Source organism: Leptinotarsa decemlineata, unplaced genomic scaffold, assembly GCF_025532065.1.
Source record: "Leptinotarsa decemlineata unplaced genomic scaffold, Ldec_3_MD MMD2_tig00000026_RagTag_RagTag, whole genome shotgun sequence".
Taxonomy (NCBI): domain Eukaryota; kingdom Metazoa; phylum Arthropoda; class Insecta; order Coleoptera; family Chrysomelidae; genus Leptinotarsa; species Leptinotarsa decemlineata.
The window spans coordinates 9,871,607-9,892,221 of record NW_027412539.1 but is presented as its reverse complement, the minus strand read 5'-3'; the positions used below and the strand labels follow the sequence as shown (position 1 = coordinate 9,892,221).

Sequence of the window (20,615 nt, the reverse complement as noted above, 5' to 3'; positions counted from 1 at the left end):
TTCCCCGGCATAGTCGACAGAATTTCATGAATGAAAAACTAGTCATGTTCAGTAATAATCGTGGAACATATATCACTTTGGTAGAAGTTAATTATAACATACATGCAAATGATTTTGTCGTTGTTTTTCTCCGAGGTTCCATTAAAATGATATTATTAAAACTGTAAAACCATTCGTGCGTGTCGCCACATTTTATTCATAAACTGACAGTACATGACTGCTTCAACAGTCCGCAGCCAAGAGCCAAGATATCCGGTAATAAGATCGATAAATTACAGCAATTGGTATAATTAGTTTGTAGACAGTGATTTGGTAATACGCATTGCCACTGGCCGTTTCTTTATGATTTAAATCGAGGGCAAGTTTTAAGACATGCACGATCAAAAATTATTCAATAAGTTTAAATTATAGGGCATGGTTGAAATTGCTATATATCTCGAATGAATTATTCCTAAATAAATGAAAATTTATGAAGCAACAACAAATTATATCATAGATAAACAGAAAGTGTTGAATTTTTGAAAACAGACTGGCAAATAAAGTTAGGTAGAAATGAAGTTGAAAAACTAATGTTTCAGTTCTCTAACCTCCATTATGTTTTCATGAAATTTTTTTCAAATTCCCATACATTTGGGGTTTTTTCTGAGATCTTCAATCCTGATATAACTAAAAATAACCAATTGTGAAGGTAATTGATAGATATTTTACAGTTGAATTTGCCTTGAAGGAACATTGATTTGAAAAAACTGAATAAATTATAAAAAGTTTTTAATAATGCTCGTAAATCTACTATCTATTATTCAAAACATAGGACGACAAAATTGTTGCAGAAAAAAAGCTTGTTCATGACGATTAAGCATTAAGTAGATAAAAATGGTTTTTGTTTGAAGGCAATTGGTAGCAGTGTTTTTACACTGTTTGTCAATTTATTATAAATAATCGTTCCAACAAACACAGGAGACTTTTCATATTTTGTATAGAGGTGTTTTCGAGTTATGAGCATATAGTTTTTTCTAGTACTATATTTATGTACTTCCGATCGTAGATCGAAGTGCCTTTTATTTCCATGGATATATGTCATGAGTTTTAAAATAAATATGCTTGCCACAGTTAATATTTTATTCTCTTGAAATATTCCTCTACACGACATTCTGTAATCAAGGTTAAAAATGAATCGTAGCAGTGCCTTTTGTTTTACGAATATTCTGTCAATTTCAGTGGCTAATCCCCAGACAACATACCATGGAGTGAAATTTTGCGTAATAAACCGTTAGTAGAGATTTGGTATCTAGTTTACTTTTCAGTGATTTTATTTGGTAATACGATTGGTTCAGTTTCTTAGATGTGAAAAGGGAATCCATCATTGTTCCTAAAAACTTTGAACAAGTTGTTGATCTCAGAGATTAGTTCAGAAAATTGAAGGTGAAGTTATGTAGACTCAAAGGAGAATATGCAAATTCAATACAAACAGTCTTATTGACAATAAAAATCAATTTGTTTTCAAAACACCACTCACTGAATTTTTGCAGTACAGTGATGACTTGGGTATTCATTTCATCCGGTGTTTTGCTCGATAAGATGATAGACGTATCATCTGCATAAAGGTACACATTACCATAACTTATGTTATCAGGAAGATCATTGACATACAGTAAAAATATCAGTGAACCAAGAATACTACCCTGTGGTGTTCCTGTTGTAACAGAATACTCGTCAGATAATATATTATTCTGTTCCACTTTGAAATATCGATTAGTTAAGAAGGACACGATGAGCCTATTGATATTGCCTCTGATACCAATATTGAAGACTTTTTTAGTAATTATTTCAATACTCAGAGTATCGAAAGCTCTACTCAAGTCGAAAAAAAGCCCCACAACGACTTTGTTCTCATTGATTGAATCATGGATTTGTCGAACCAATTTGAGTGTTGCTGTTTCTGTTGAATGATTTTTTCGAAAGCTATGTTGGCACTTGGTCATCAAGTCGAATCTTTCCATGTAGTCATTTATTCTGCGCAATATAATATTTTCAAAGATTTTAGAGAAGACGCTGATAATCGATCTGGGGCGATAATTCCCTATGTTAGTGCAATCGCCACTTTTCAATATCGGAATCAATACTGCGATTGGCATTGGCATTGTAGTTCCCATACTTAGATGGCCTCCTTTGAAATGGATAATTTTTTATCTATAATATTCGAGAAATATTTTCTGAATGTTTCTGCGACTTTTAATTCATCAGTAATTGAATTATTATGATTTATAGAAATACTTTCAGTGTCATTAATTTCAGAGGGCTGTTTAGTAATATTCCAAAGTGTTTTACTTTTGTTGCTGGATTCATTGACTTATATATGAAATTTATAAGAATGAGAACAATCATTTTTAAAATTATTGTGTCTAGAAATCAAAATAAATCAATGAATGACTCAAGCAATGAGTAAAACGTCGATAATATGAAAACAATAAATAAAGGAAATTTATGATCAAAACTGAAAGAACAAAGAGTGAGACAAAATATTTCACACTAGAACAACAAATCTTTTGGCATATTCCAACATTTTAATCAACAACCAGTTATCTTTTCCTGACGGAAGACAATACTTTTCAGCTCAAATAAGTTATAGCAACTGAACTTTATCGATTCAACTTCAGGCAGACAGAAATTGACAATGTTGATGGAATGCTAATAGATATAAAAAAATTCCCAACTGATAAGAAAACTAATCGCGTTTGTTACAACTTTCATTCAAAAAAACTTAATTAAATAGAGAAATGAAACTTAATGATAACATTACACTACTACAAAAACAGAAAGTACCTAAACATTTTTTCTCCAGGAAGAAACATGACATTACGATACCCGAAACTACTCACAGTCGCCCTTACAGCCTTGTCTATAAGCCTCATATTCGCCGACAAGTGCATCTTCCAACATCATATACAAACAGTTCTAGTCACCCAAAACGCGCAATTCAAAGGTTGCCCCTACCACTTACCCAAAGCCACGGTCGCTCCGGCGATGTGTGTCAGCCATGTTGAATTCCACGATAGTGCTGCCTCCGCTCAAGTGTTTTCGAACGATAAGTCTCCAACATATCCTCAAAGTCGAATATAAACAAGTGATTTATGTTTACCAATTGATCTACGGAGTGTTCTAGTGAGAGTTTACCGTCTTTAGCACGTTTTTCCGTCGTTACAGCGTCCCAATCTCGCACAGCGTTGAATTGCGTAATGGCTTCCGATGAAAACATGGCCTACTGGCATTTCGTAAAGAGCGGGTGCGTGGTATTCACTCCTTGAAACAAGCGAATGCGGTGACATCGGAGAGTAAATATTTGTTGTGATCCCGTGTCAGTTTGAAAGCTTCCGATAGACGTGTGTAACAAAATAAACGTTAACGACTTAGATACAACAATGAAATTAAACTGAATTTGTGCAACTCCCTAAATGATTAACGACAACAGTAATTGAAATGCAAGTGATAATACGTCTAGAATCTTGTTAGCGAATTGTACGATCAAAGAATTAACCAAAATATTTTTTGGCCATAAACATTTCCGCGGCAAGTGTAGCCGTGAAAGCGTTATTATGATTTTTTTTCATTTATGTTGCTAAGCACTTAAGAACGTCCAACTATATGCATTAAAAATAACGATTGAATTACAACTGTGGTGCTTTTAAATCTCTCGCGATAGTAAATCTGTCAGCGTGCGCTCTTTGTAGATGCCAGAGTAAATCTTGACATAAATAAACATGTATATTTCGAATCTAGAAGACAGCTGCCAGGAATAATATGAAAGCAATATTGGGTTGTTTTGGTTTCCTTTTGTGTATTTTTTGATTCGTACATTAAGTTTGAAATCAATAATATTAACTTTCATATCGCCTTGTTTTTACCACATGGCTTTTTATGAGACATCTTTTTTTATTTGGAAAAAAAAAGGTTTTGGCTTTCTACTTTTCAATCCTCACACAAAAAAATGTGGGAATCTCCCAAAGAAAAGAAGAAAGCAATTAGAAAACAACTACTTCCATATGAACACGAAAGACAAATATTTTCGAAGTAACTAATTTCCTATGAAAACTTTTTCCTATTCAGTTTGTACTCCAAACATTTTTCATGGAGTTGAATCAGATATCATTCACAGGATTTCTACACAATATAGTAGGGTGCCACAAAAAATTGGAACAGTTTAAAATAATTTTTTACAAATTTTTTTAATGGAAATCCTAGAACTATTGTGGTTTTTTGACAGGCAGCTTGGCGCTTGGGCTTTTGATTTCAAAAAACGAAGATATCCCTTCGTTTTTTGAAATTTTCTATCGCACCCTCCTGTACAATTTTGTTAATTGATTTATCCACTCAATAAAACCTAACGCAATATGATAAATGTTTAAAACTATTCAAGTTTACCATAAAAAATACTCTGTAAGTATGGAGAGCACTTTTATTGAGTGATTTTTGGAAATTCACCGTCAGATATTCGTGTACGTGAATCTAGTCACTAAGTGACATCTAAAAATAATAGCTATACCTATTTTTGCGCAGATTCACTTTTTTTCGATAAAACACAAGAAGACGATACAGTTTTTAACATTTCGAGAGACTTTATTACTCGAGGCACTGTGGCCTTCTAGGTTTCCAGATCTCACTCAAATTTATTTTTCCTTGTCGCTTCAAATGGAGTCGGAAGATTGCGCTTAAGTTTGTTTATTATTGAAAAGAGTGTGGGTGATAACCCGAATATTTGATAAAACTCCAGACATAATTTTGTTTATTGTTAGCAATAAAATCTTTGAATATTTGTAACATTGTTACATTTGAGTATATACAAAGTGAATACCTCATTTTGAACAAAAACTATGAATTAAAATCACGATCATTGCCAATATATTGAGTTTGTTGAATGTTCATTAAAAAAATATGAACGATAGTTTGCATAAATTCAAGGCATAATTCTGTTAACTTTCAGAAATGAAATCTATTGAATGTCACAGAACATTTCTAATATGTCGGTATCGACAACTAAATCAATGAATTATGTTATATTGGAAGAATTGACAATTATAGCAGTAACTTTGTTATGATTGATACACAAGTGACTAACATAAACATAATTTAAAGACGATTCAGCTTGGCTGAAAGGAAATTCACCTGTTGCAACTTCATCAATAATCAAGAATGGTATTGAAACATCAACCTACAAATCTAACAAATAACTTATGGAAGAAATATGCACTTTTATGGTTATGCACCTAACTAACAAGTTATGTTGCAATGTGATAACCCACTTGCGTGCGGAAAGTTCTTAGGCTAGTTCCAATCGGACTTCAAGGTTCTTATTTACTTCAAGTTTCTGGACCGATAAGAAAGTTCTTTTCAAATAAACAAATCCATTTGAGCCACCACAAGTGTTTATTTATATCATAAAAATCTGAGAGTGTTCATTTGTCTCATTGTCAAAATTCCAAAAGAAGAACTTTCATAAAAATAGCGGTGAAATGTGAATTCTTGGAAAGCACAATTATTGAGTTTTTTTAGGACTCTTACAGAGGAGAAAGTTGTGTTGGTGGCTGTAAAAATTTACCTTTTTATTGGTGTTATTGTCGGTGTTTTTTAGGTCGGAATAGAAAGTTTGTAATGAGGGGTTGTAAAAGTAGAAAGTCTGCAGTTTCTTTGCATGATGTTTTTTATCAATCTAAGGGTGGGTATTCTCTAGTTGATGTTTGTGAGAATTGCAAGTGTCTTGTCGTAGTAGGGTGTGTGAAGTTAGTTTTGAGAAATGCAAGGTATGATTTATTCGTTTTAAAAAACTCGTTTACTTAAATTTGATAACATTTGAGACGAAATAAACAATTTTTACTTCAGTAATGATAACTGTTAGTGCTTAATTAATCCAAATTAAAAATGATGTTAGCACTATGATTAAATTTCTTAATTTGAATATTTTTTACTAACAGTTACATACAAGTAAACAAATTAGTTTATAGTTTTCAGTCACAGCGGTTTCACAAGTCTATATGATTCTAAAAAAATTATGGTGAGGCAGATAGTTCGATTGATTAATGCATTGTATACCACATACACGTTTTATTTTGAATAACCTGACGAAAGTCTTGTACCTACGCATTACAAATAATTGGGGGATTATGAAAAAAAAAAAACATTTCAGTCATATTTTTGAGTAGTACCTACATTATGATTTACGAAAAATCAACGAAATATCATTTATAAGGATTATATAATCCTTTTATATCAAAATATCATTGTTACTGAGTAGTGTTGCTATTTTTCATTGTTTTTTATTGGTCACTTTCAGAAATGAATTTTTTATATAATATTGTTCGGATTCAGAATTTGTAAATAATTTTCTGCTTTTGTACTCTCTTACTCATAATGGCATGTCAATTCAAGAATTGGACCAATGATAAGTTTCGGTACTCTTTCTGTAGTTTTAACAGAGTGATGTGTACTTTTTGTTGAAGAAAAAATCGAAGTCATATTTGGACCTTTTACGTTTAATTTCAGGAGAATATTATCTCGCCAAGATTTGATAATAAAGCCATTTGAGAAACAATGTGTTGTCTGAATACAGCATTACTTGATAGTTTTTTGCATTCTGCTACGAGATAATTCATACAAATGGGAAACAAGTTGGACCTAAATTGATTCCTTGCGGTACTCTTATTTAATCTAATTAAGTAGAGCTGCAAGTCTCTTTAATGCGTGTGTTGTCAAATATTTCTTGAATAATGATGCCAATCTAAAATAGTTTTTTGAGTAATTCGGAGATTGAACGCATTTTGTAGCTGTATTCATGGTGAGTCTTCTAGCATGTGTGATATGTACGGAAAGGTAGAGGTCGTATTGCCCTTCTGATGTTTTCCGAAATTCCCAAACTGTTTTTTTGTGAATTTTCAATTGATTATTCTCGCATAATTTCCCTATGAATGATATAGTGCGGAGGTTTTTGTTTTGTCGTACCAATAGTGCGAAAACTGATATTCTTGATCTGACTTGTTATTTTAGAGGTCTGATCCTCAACATTTTAGTTGTTTGAGCAAAAAAGGCGGTATAGCCATCGAAGTGTATTCAAAACAATTTTTTTTCATCGATATAATTCTTTGAGATTCGTGAGACCACAAAATCATTAGATGTAATTTATTTCAGCAGAGTCCTTTGTCACCTGATAAAAAAAACAGGCATTTCCCCAAACACAAATTCAGAAATGAATATTCAAACACTAAATATATTCATATCAATGCGGTAGGTGTATAAACAAGCTAATTTAATACTCATATCATATTCAAAACAATTATTCTTCACACTAATGAAGTGTCCCATTCCATAACCGGTGTCATTAGCTTCTATTAAAGCAGATCGAATGGCGAAATAATTTAATATTTTGATCACCTAGGCGATCGAGGAATAAGCAAATTAGGCATAATTTATAAAACATTTAACCAAGTGGTTCGGCTCATAATAACAGTAATAAAGGATTTCAATTAAAGTTGGAACGGCGAGTCGAAGTCGGTGTTGCCAATTTCATTTAATAGTACAAATTCCGCAATATCGTCACGTTCCATCGATTTGATGGTCTTCAGCTACTTAATGTTTATACAGTTTCAAAATGGATAATTATGTAGAAGTTTGCTCATCATAATTTCTGATCTCCACACCTGGAATATTAACTAGTTTCATGCGGGATGCACAGGTTGTTTGAGAGCCCTAACCTCAGAAGATGGATGAATACTTCAGGAAAAGGAAGAAATTCATCTGCAGCAGTTGATTATCCTGCCATTGTTTTGTGAACGGTGTGAATTACTGAAAGAAATTGGTTAATTAATGATTTCGATATTAACTTTTTAACATTTTTTTATGTCTTCATTTCGACGGTAAAAAAAAAAACGTCAATAATGATTATCCAAAAATTTTGTGGGAGAATGAAGAAAATTGAAAATGTCTTCCTAAGTCTCGTTAGAGAAAAGCAAACGAAATATTTTTGAAAAGCAGTTATTCACTTATTATTTTGGAAATCATCAGCTTAAAGATTTACTGATTTATTCCTGACTATTTTCTATTTGGTTCCTTAGAATATTCAGTCGAAGTAAAATAAAATATTTTTACTATGTATTCGTTTTTGTGTTGTAATTTCATGGAAATTGAAACACAAAATTGTATATAAAACAATTATCTTTATGAATCACTCATATATTTATTTGTACAACTGTCAAAATAATTTGACATTTCTCCATCTTCATTGATGCGTAAATGTTTACTTTTTTTCACTGCCAAAATAAACATAAAATATTAGATACTTTCTGAAGGATTTATTTTCAACATAGTAAATTATTGATCGACTATTCATCATAAAACAATTTCATTTATTGGAGTAATAATTGATAGTAAAGTTCGAACAATTATTTCCAACATAAATTCCCGAAGATGTTTCATGTTGCTGCTAATCAGAAACGTTGGATAATTCTTGAAGAGTTGATTATATTGGAGTATTGATAGCATTAAGAATAAAATGTTTGGAAATGAAAAGTATTATTTAGTTATTTTGGATTTATTTTCTTTGAAAAATGAAAAATTTATGAATACGATTTTACTGAAAACATTGAATAATATTTTCAAGACAAAAGTCGTGTAACTTGTCGAGGCAAAAAACCACGTCAAGATGTATTGCAAGTATTTATTTTCAATTTATTTCAGACGATGTAAATTCACATACACAGTTGTACAAAAAATGTTTGTATTTCGTGTATGAAATTCGTATTTTCATGGTACATTCATGTGCCATTAAAAAAAAACACTAATTTCACTCACTTAATACAAAAATAATTATTTGTGGAGACTTTTGTATCATGGAGAATCAGTAGGGTTTTTCATTATTCTTGTGCTTTTGGTCGAATGGGATAGTTTTTGGCATATTCGTGATGATATCACAATTTTAACATATACAACAACAATTTTATGAATATTACCAGAGTTTTTTTCCCCAGTTTGATCTCCCTCTTGAAGATGATCACTTGGTGATCGAAACACGTGCCGAGGTGTCAAAATAACGGTTTGGTCTGATAATATTCATTACTACACCAAAAGTTCCAAACAGTGTATCACAAGAACAGTTTTATAAATTGCATTGTTATTTTGCGTAATAGTTATGAAATTGTGATTCTCTGGTTAGTTTTTTTCGTGTTAACAAAAAATAATTTTGTGCAATAGTAAATAAAGTACCTTCGTTTTTGACAATATCAAAATTCTCCTACATAACATTGACGGAGATATAAATTTGTATGAAATATCTGTTTGAAAAAAATCTGTTTTTTTTGTTAACCCCTACGAACGACAACCCTCATAAGTCGAAAGCTGTACGAGCTAAGGACTGACGTGGTCTTACCTTTTAACGTGTGATTTCAAATGATATATTATAATCAGAATGATGGAGTAGCGATACCTGCATTTTATTTCCTTTTGCCTGTACTAAAATTCACATCTATCTTGAATTTTCACACTTAGCTTATCTGTTTTTGTTTCTGAAAGCGAAACAAGTGATATATCACTTATCGCTTTCTCAATTGTGTTTTATTATAACTGAATCATATCTTGTACCTCTGTAAGAATTGTCCAATAAAGCTTATTATTATTCAAATAATGAACAAAACATTGGAACTGTCGGAAAAAGCATTTCCCACACGTTTCCTCGTGTTTCCATACACCGTAGACATGCGCCCATTCAAAGCGCTCCTCGAAGGACTCATAACTGCCGTAGTAACCGGTCCCAGCTTGGCTTTTGCGCGTTTACCGTCGGCCATCACTGGTTTACGATGCCGCACCATTTACACTTCATTTCATTGGATTTTTATTCGCTATTTCATACCCTATTTGCCGCACGTAAAAACACCTTCGACGTTTTATTTAATCAATGTATGTTTGCGGTTTCATTTCCAGGATTTAAGGCGGTTGCAGTCGTCGATGATTTTGGCCGGTTCCTGCAAGGATTTTTTCGATGAGATTGGGTTAGATCGGTAGTGTTATGAGCCGTAAACATTTCAATAATGTCACACGCAATAATATTCATAAATTCAGTTAGGAATTGGGTTGGGATAGGATCAATGATTCATTTGCTGACGTTTCGGAGTTTAATAAATCCATCCTCAGCGCCATTCTATATTTCAGAACATTCTCCAATTACACTTACGAATGTAATAAAGTTATATCACATAGAAGTTCGCATCCCATAAAAAAATTTCGTAGGTATTAGTCCCGATATTCCATCTAAAACATCAAAGGTTTTTGGAAAAATTACTATACTACGGCAAAGTTCAATTGTTTTATATAATTTCCACCTTTGATTATTTAGATTTATTCTACGCTAGAAACTTCAGTACCACTTTTCTGTTGACTTTGAGAATCTTAATCACCTTAAGCAGGTTACTTTGCCTTTCAAAAATTTAAAAATCGCCGACCACTAATCTATTTTCTTTTCCTGCTTATATTATTTGTTAGGTATAGAAATATAACGACAAACTGATTATTATTCATTTTCTTGAGAAGGAAATAGTTACTCAGATATGCTCACATTATTACTTTCTTATGTTCACACTCCACCTACATTTTCACATTTTAACAGTCAAGTTGAGAGTCATAAAATATTAATTTCAAAGCCAATTTATATCAAGGCGAGTTTACACGGTGCGATAAAACGTAACGACTTGTTACGTTTTGACGTTACATTGTGCCGGCGGTTGGATGTAGAAACTGTCTACAAGTTTCTTCTTTTCCTCCAACTATACTCCCATTTAAGTTGAAGTTGCAAATTGCGTTAATTGAATATGATTGACGAGTCTCATTGATGATTTGGTCGATATCGTATTTTTGTATTTTAATTTATTTTCCGCGATGAAAAAGTTGTCTATGTACGTACGTTATTTATTGATCTAGAAGTGTGAAAAAACTTGAATGTAAACTCTACAACACAACTGGCGTGTAGATCGCAACGATATGCAACGCAACGTTTTGTCGTTGCATACAAGTCGTTACGTTTTGTCGCACTATGTGAACCCGCCTTTACTAGAATTATTCTAAGAATCTTGGGTGTTACTACTTGATAGCTTTACATAATTTAACAAATCAGCCAAGAATGTTTGATAATTCTTATTTCAAGCACCAAAAAATGTTTCTTCTTTCTGGGTGGATCAGAATTTGGCCACAAAATATTTTTGTATTTACTCGTAAAACATTCTTTGCATTTTAAATTCACTTACATATGTGCTTCACAGGATTCAATACTGAACAGAAAAGTACTTTTTCACGAACATTTTATGAAGTTCTCAACTGCTCGAGCTTGGATAAAACTAAAAATAAAACCAGCTGGTGAATGAAAATAATGTTTGACAGTTGATCACAATAAATCTTGCCTCCACTCCTATAAGTCATAGAATCATTGAACTTTTGGAATCAGAGTTTATTTTGATCGATGAGTAAATTGATTAATGATGTGTTTTCTATCCGATTGAATAATTGAAATTGAAAACAACCAATTATAAAGTTTATCGTGTTTATTAAGAATTCCGATGTCACAAAAAAAGAGAGGGCACTGAGTTTATTTACAAATACAAGTTTCTGTTTATGTATGAGAGTTAAAACCACTGTACTCGAAGACAATGATAATTTGGAAAATTGAATATTTTCAGTTCAACACCCCAGGAAGGGGGTGGGAATATTTTACCATTAGAATCTCAAACATGAAGGCATATACGTGGCAAATCATTTTGAAAGACATCCAACTCATAATCCAAAATTTTTTGAATTGAGTCTTCTTTAAGTAAATATGTTAGAGCGAAAAAATTACCTCAAAAAATGGTGGATCATTTGATTTTATTAAATACTCAATATTCACTTCATTTGGCAGATATCTTATTCCACTACTTTTTCAAAAGTATTTTGAAGTAGCCGCTTTGAAGACTGAATAATTTTGAAATTAATCAGCCAGTATATTCGTCTGATGCTAGTCAAAGCAATACATTGTGGCACAATTGGAAAAAGAATTGAGATCCTTTTGAATTAGTATGAAATTCGGTCTTCTTCTTCTTCTCAATTCACTTTATAAATTTTACATTTATCCAACGAAGGGATTTGAACCACAAATATTTCTTGAACCTTTACTCCTTCCGATTTCTCATATTAATTCTTAAAAGGTGGAATGTCTCTCAATCAACACCCTTTGCCAAGAAATTAGAAACTCATCAACTGTCGACTTATTCCGATTGCATCTGAAAATCTAATTGGGGGTGGCGAGAACTTGAGATAGGATACAATATTATGCATTCAGAAATGGCCGTTGGCCTTGTAATTATTTTCTTTTGCAGCAAGTGATTAACTCGTTTGTTGATTTATATTTGCAGCGACGTTATTTATGGCCCCGCCGATCTGACATGTTGCATGCATGTAGGCAGAAAGCATGGTTTCGCGTTGCATGTTAATTTGGAATAGTACTTTTAATGCATAAGTATATTCCATCTTATGATAACAGAAATTCTTTTCATCACTTCATATTCTACAGAGATGAGGTACTGCACGCTCTGTAAAGTAATTGGAAAAATATTCACGAACAAGTACTGGTGAAAACGTTTCAGATTATCTAAACCACCATCAGGTTTTTTCTCCACTCTAGAATAGATCCTCTAGCTTTACTATCGAATGGTGTCATCCCTTTTGGTATGTGTCATTCTCATAATGATGCTCTTATTCAATTGGAAGCCAAAAATAGTAGGTGAATTGTGGTTATGGACGTAGGAGATTAAGATCAATTGATTTCTTTTGAATCTTGAAATTATACATCTTATAAAAATATATCCTAAACTATTTCATAGCTGATCGTAAAACTAACATAGGTTTTATTGTTTTTTGAAACTGAATCAAACTGGAAGATATTTGATGAAAATCTTCATCAAAATTTACTAGCAGATTTTTTTTTTGATTTTCACTATAAAAATTCAAAAAACCGCTACTTTCTCAAGCAGCACTTCCATCTTAAGAAAACTACTGTTCTCATCATCTGCATTTTGATAGTTGAAAATTTTCTATTCTACTCTATTCTATTCTACTCAAATTAAAAAATAGAATATTTTCTCTAGATATATAAAATTTGAAAAGAAGATAAAGAAAATTATCACAGCATCAATCTCACAGCAATGTTAATACTACTGAAGAAGAGAAAACAGAAATATATATATATATATATATATATATATATATATATATATATATATATATATATATATATTCAGGGCAGTAAAAATGAGTGAAAAACAATAAATTGAAGATATAAATTGACGTGAAAGTATACGATTTTTTTGTGGGTTTGACAAATATGAAGGTATGACATTTTTCAAACCCACAAAAAAATCGTATACATGTTAACTTTTACGTGTTCCCTGAGGAACGTGTTCCCTGAGGAACACTAACCCCGATACTCGTTGTATCGGGGCTGGTGTTCCTCAGGGCAGTATACCAGGGCCTTCCCTATTTCTTATCTGTGCAATTTGCCGATGATACGTCTTTCTCCCTAAATTCATATCACTGTGAAGGGGCCCAGAAATGGTCTTGTATTGCATAGTTCTTAAACTTTTCACAGTATTTCAGTCAAAGCTGATGAAAAGTCTATAGCAAAAAGTCTATAGTGGAATAATCAAATAGACTTATTTTTGAGGAATTGAATTATTATTTGGCTTATGTACACGACATATTTACCTGTCTTATGAGCTATGACAAAGAATAAATAAGTTTTTGGTGTATCAGAAAAAAATTGTAAGAGTAAGAACTATATGTTTCAAAAATTCTTGTGACTTTTGCAGATTGCTACTTGCTGACTTAGAAATATTAACAATTATATCTACATACATTATGAATTGACTTAACTACGTTGAATTATATAGTGATAAATTTCAAGATAGAAACCGAAAAACCATTCCATTTGTCAAAAAAATTTAAATATTTTGGTTCCAAACCATAAAATAACAATTATGTCAAAAGGAACATAGTCATGTCTACTAAATTATGTAATAATTTACCAGTATCTATCGAGAAAATATCAGATCCCAAATATTCGTAACAACAATGTGAAAAATGTATTTTATATAACAACCAAATTGGGAATCTATTTATCTATTTATTTTATATTACCTCTCCTACCCATTTCACACTCATTAGTTTGATATATTCAATTTCATATGTGTATGTATAATCCATTACAATAATTTCACCTTTTTCTTCTCAACTAGTGACCATTTCCATACTTTTATTTAGGCTCCAGAAAATAGAGAATTATTATTATTATTATTATTACTATTATAATACCAATTTCACCCTCTGCTTTGATTCCTTCATAACCTACGGAATACCACTGAAATACTTCTAGAAGTTCGTGCAAAAATAAAACATCGGAGATAGATTTCTTGCAATATGGCTACTTTGAAAAGTCGTTTGGGGCAAGTGTGGCGTTTTACTTGTCTGACGACGTACATTCGGACGAATTTCCTGCTGATGTCTGCCTCGTATTTCAATGCAAAATTTGAATTAAATTGTTCTCCAACTCACAACTCAGATATGCCGTTTCTTGAAGAGAATTACGATTTCCTTGCTACAAATCAGAAAAGAATTGTTCACGATATTCAGACGGAAAAACCATTTGGCGAATCACTTCGAGGAGTGAAATGAGAATAGTTGAAATTGCATATTTTCAAATTATGTGTGTTTGCGCGTTTTTGTGTCCGTTACACTATAAGAAGTTTTGTACAAAATAATTACTTATATAGTAAATTCAGTAGATTCAAAGAATGTTTAAAACATAACTCAAAAGCAGAGGTTTCAGCATATGGATTGATAAAACCTTCATATGAAAATGGAAATTGAAAATCAGTAACTATAGACCAATTTCTTCACTGTCTAATATTTCTAAGATTTTGGAACGATAAATGAAAATTAGACTCACTAAGTTTTTGAAATTCAAGAAATTCAACATATTGTCGGAACTTCAGGACGGTTTTAGAGAAATCAACCGAGGATGCCATTTATAAACTTACTACAATTGTTCATAATGCTCTAGATAAAAAAATACCCATGCTTGGAATATCTATAGACATCTCCAGGGCTTTTGGAACTGTATGTCCCAAAAACCTTTTACGAAAGCTTAATGACTCTGGTATCCGTGGGAATACATAAGACCTTTTGTCCAGTTATTTGTCAGATCGTGGACAGAGTGTTGAAATTGATAGTGTCCTGAGTTTTCCCATAACTGTGACCTATGGTGTTCCTCAAGGCACTGTGCTGGGGCCACTTCTTTTCACTATCTATATTAATAGTCTGTTTTCTTTGAATACTACTCGTCAAACTATAAGTTTCGCCGATGATACTGCCTTTTTGTACACTTCTTCAACTTGGAAAAATATGAAACAAACCGTTGAAGATGACCTTGGTGTAACGATAGATCGATAGATACCTATTTTGAAAAATTTATGGATAACAGACAATAATAATTCATTTCTTGCTAGTACAGTCACAACTTATATACGGAATTTTAGGATAAAGGGGAGGAAGTGTTAGGCATTGTTTTACAGAAAACGTTAAGTAATATTTGCCAAGACTCGTGATTGTAGTAGTGATCTCTTATATACAGAAGCTCGAATCATGAACATCAGAACACTTTTCTGTATGAAAATATTATTGTTCATTGAAAAAAATTACAAGTTAATGAACATGCTCAGAATACACGAAAAACTGATTCTATATTTTTACTTCGATGTGGCAAAACGATCGGACAACGAAGCGCCAATTACCTGGCACCTAGAATATATAAGCAAATACCTCATGAGATTCAGAATATTGAAAAATTTTGAAAATTCAAAAATTCCTTAATCGAGTGAATTCTCAAGACGAGATGTAATATTTTTAGTAATATTATAAATTCCAAATGATTATTTGAAAGAAAAAAAGGAGACCTTCTGATTATGTCATTTACCAAAGTGTCAAATTTACTCTGCATGTGACAAAAAACCCAAATATGACTTTACCCGGATGTGTCATTATATCACGTACAAGCAGTCTGTAATTTTTCTATTTATTTGTCCTTTTGCATGTGTTACACATTGTTTTGTTATATTTTATGTTTTGTTTTGTGATATTCAACTGATGTCAGTGCATTTCTGCAAAAATCTTCGATTATCAACAGTGTTACTAATTAGGTATTCATTTAGTATGTTTTTTCACCATTTGAAGATGGTGGAAGAACTTGGAAATTCCTTTCAATTTTGAAATGAAGTTCTACTATATTCGCAATGTTTTGCTCATTTAACGTGGATATCGTGGATTGTTCTGGAAATTGCAAATAAATTCGAAATTCTAGAGAATTACACTTATGATGCACTGTTTGGAACCTTTGGTGTAGTAATATACAATGAATATACACTGATTAAAAATTAGTTTCATCTTATATTCCATAAAAAACGCTAGTATTGATTAGCGTATTCAAAATTCACAACTAAATATTCACGACAAAAGAAGACAAGATTTTCTATTTTCGAAAAAAGTGAAACTAAAAGGAGTAAAATCAAATGGAAAACTGATTTCAATATTTTCATTGTAATTTTTACTTATTTTGTTCAAATATCCACCTAGTTCGAACAACCAAGTCCTTAATTCAAAAGGAACCAACCAAAATAACAGTTCTATCCAAAAACTAACCTCAAAATATTGTTTTCACTTTTTTTTAAAAGTGGCATCATTCATTCTCTTTTTCTTTCAACTAAATCAAAAAAACACTAAACTGTATCTGCTGAAAAGTCACGAAAAAAATATAAAAATACATGTAAGTTTTGAAAATCGCAGTAATTTCTCGTTTAAAACTTTGATTCCGTGCCGAAATCTGAAAATGCTCACAAAGTCAATAATTGTTACAACTCAAGAAATACGAAACTTTCAACGAGCAAGCGTGCGGCAAACAAAATTTATTTGACATGTTGAAGTTGGTAATTTATAAATTAAGTTCGATGCACATTTCTCACAAATAAATACGGTGGATATTGTGGTTAGGCAGCACGTTGCATGCCGAAAACTCAAAATATATTTAATTTCCAAACACGCAGCCATCTATGGATTCTCACAGATATATCGACCGGTGGATATGCCTCAACGGTTTCGTAGACAAAACATAAACGATACAGGAACGGCTCGTTGGATCTCGAGTTACGAGGAAAGTCATAAACTATACTAATGCCTACTGTGACGTAGTTGATCTGAAGACCTTCCAAGATTACTCAGACATAAATTGATCTGCTCAATAACATGTCTCTGGAGACATTAATATTCTGTGGAGTTTCAAAAATAAGTAAAAGACTGAACATAATAGCAATAATTTTCAGTCGGATTTTATTCGGGATGACAGAAAAACCCACTCCAAGTATAAACATTGTTTTTCTGAAGCAACAATCGAACTTATGTTAATCAATTATTTCCTAAAAATATAAAGATTATCAATTATGAATTTTCAATCCTATATGAACTAGAGAATAAATATTGCGAAATAAAATTTAAAAATATTCATCTCTTCCAACTGCCTAGAAGGCTCTGGTAAATGCCTGCCGGGAAACAACTACTTTCCCGACTGATACCACGCTGGATATTGGATTATATTCGACAGCACCATCTCGTGAACAAAGCCCCAAGCGGTTGACAGGGATTTTATACCTGGCGCATATGTTATATGAAAAAGTATTGTTATTTTTCATTGATTTAAACGCTATGGACATGATTACATACCAGGCAGATTTGCCGTAATTCAAGAAATATGCTTTGGTGTAATGAAATCCGAATCAGCTGCAATTGAAACTTATTATTCCATGCGATAGTTTAAACAATAATTATGCTTACCATGAAGAGCGTTTTCATGTTTTTGAGAATACCTCCTAAACTCTACAATTTTGAAACCTTCAACAGTAGGTCTTTCTAAAATTTTACTGGGGTATTAATTTGTTCGTAATTGAACATTGTTTACATAAAATAACAATCTGACTCATTCTTTATAAGTTTTGAAACCTAATCTAATTGTTTATGTTCTAGTAGTAACAGAAGATATTATGAACTTCAGGAAAATATGACAACTTTTTGATATGTGTCAGATACAAGCAGAAAAAGTCGTCAGCGTAAATGACATCGGTGTTATCAATATATGAACCAAGGCAACTAGTTGTTGTCCGCGGCTTCCCCGCGTAGAACCTACCTGCATATTTCAAGATTCTAGGTTCAGTAGCTTCGGCTAAACGTTAATACAAGAGCGGGCAATAGCTAGTAATTTATATTTTTGGTTCAAAGATGCAGTAACTGAAAACATATGCCGACAGTAATGAATAGCTACGTCAACGACGTCTGCCCTCATGCGTCTGCCCGCGTCCGGGTCGCGTTCTCGGTGACGGCGCTTCATTGCTTAGACGACCCTTTACCCTTGCGCATCGGCCCCCTTCGTCTTACAGTAGACGCGACGCGTAATTGCTTGCTGCGCTGAGTCAAGGTAATCTTATCGTGATAATTTTTGAACGATTCGTCCTAATTATTCAGTGTGTGAAATACAAAGTTAATCAATATTGAATACTCAAAACGACAACTGTATCAATTTTTATAAGAATTTGACAGATATTCTAAAATGTGCATTGTAAAAAAAGTATCAAATTTAATTGTATTTATGGCTCAGTATTTTGCATATAGTGGCTACCACATAAGAGGTAGATGTATGCTAGAACTTATTTTATACTTTTCGTAATATTATGACCAAAATAACACAAAACCTTCTTAAATTGTAGCCTATATGTTATTCTGATGTATTGAGTTGTATTCATGTAAAGTTACATCTGAATCCGTTCAGTCGCTAGGCCGTGAAAGAACCACAAACATACATACATACATATATCCCCACAAAATTTCATATTTATATTAGTTTACATTAATAAAACTGGTCTCAAGATGTAGCCCTGCGGTATTCCAATTATTATCAACAGGATGTTAGGAATCATACGTTTAAAGGTAAGACCTCGTTAGTCCTTAGCTCGCACAAGTTTCTCAACTTCTGAGAGTTGTCGTTCGTATGGGGGCGACAGCTGATTGACGGAAAAACAGATTCTTTGAAACAGATTTTTTTTAAACAGACCTGTTTGAAAATATTTTGATTATCGACATATACTGTTATGGAATATAATAATAGCTAATTATATTGAAATTATGTTAAACATCAAACATTTCCTGCTCACTTTAATATGGCCATAAAAAAATTATTGAAAATCGACGATATATTATATCGACTAGTATATTTCTGATGGCCCTGTAAAGATCATACAATTTTTTTAAAAAGTACAACATTTGCATAAGTGTGAACGTTATTTCTGTTAAAAAAAATAAGTATTTACATGTACCATCCTTCAATATTTCTGAAACCAATTCATGGTTTATAAATATATCACACAGACTAATGAGCCCTTTCTAGAATGCATTTGCATCTGGATTTGAGAAATATCTTTTTCCACGCTGCCATGTAAACGATTCAGTCTGGTTCTGATAAGCGCGTACTATCATTTAAATATAGAAATAAGGTTTATTTTTCAAACCCAGCCAACGCAGATGCACTAGTTTCAAAAAGAACAAAGCATCGATTTATGTTTATAATAAAACAAATAGAACACAGACAAGTTTAAAATATGTATGTACACGGAGAAAAGTGAATGCTAGCGCAAGCTACATATTTGGTAATTTCAATAGACTCAATTTTGTTTATTTTCAAATAAACTATTCAATTTATCTGAATTTTTCACTTGAGGTCTTGCATTGAAGCTTAATTTGTTTTTCTAGTATCTATGATCAAAAAATTGAATAATTAGAAAAAGTCGCAAAATAATAGGAAGCTATCAAATAATTAAAAAATATTTAGAACTCAGCAAGATGCCTCATATAATTTTTATTGATTTAAGAAGAGCACGGGCCCAAAATGGACCACTGGAATTGAAAAATTACTGATAATCATAACCCATTGTGAATTTCTAGTAGCAGTCAAGGATATAACAGACAAGAACATGTGAGGTTTACAAATATTTAAAAAAAGGATTAGATCTGGCAATGTATTGAACATTATAGGTCCAAGGTCGATAGATTTATAAATACACGAAGGTTATTAGTATTTATATTTCTGCCTAATTGGGAACTCATGGTGTCAGCTCAGAGCTATGTATAATTGGCACCACCATACAGCAGGTCAAATCTTCTATTTTTGTTGAAAAGAGGTTTTGAGGAGGTTTCTAGTATACTTTAGTAGCTTTAAAAAAATGAATGATACCGTAACTCAAATGCGATTCTACTGAGCTTTTGAATGCCATTATTTTATGTTGGATATTGGTGAAATTCATCAGTTTTTTTAAATTTATTTAGAATACATCGTAACTTCTGAGTTAAAAATATTACATATTGGTCCAACTTAAAGTGGAAATCTAAAACAATTCCAAGATATTCAATCTCTTCGAATCGTAACATCAAAACGGTGGAATTCATTCTCAAAGCTATTGAAGGGT

The 20,615-nt window shown here is 32.1% G+C and overlaps 1 protein-coding gene across 4 annotated transcripts in view; it reads right to left on the bottom strand.

The window, feature by feature from the left end:
• Ubx (ultrabithorax) overlaps positions 1 to 20,615 on the bottom strand; it is a 254,199-nt gene that overhangs the window by 38,650 nt on the left and 194,934 nt on the right. Inside the window, exons 1-2 of one of the 4 annotated variants that reach the window (XR_012464643.1) lie at positions 11,277 to 13,137; positions 6,576 to 7,830 (exon numbers count right to left, since the gene is read on the bottom strand). The exons of 1 other annotated variant lie outside the window; for it this stretch is intronic. The gene's annotated coding sequence lies outside the window, so the exon portion shown is untranslated. Of the gene's footprint in view, positions 1 to 3,001; positions 4,281 to 6,575; positions 7,831 to 11,276; positions 13,138 to 20,615 lie in introns of those variants that run through there. 2 more of the 4 variants (XR_012464645.1, XR_012464646.1) reach the window with 2 other exon arrangements.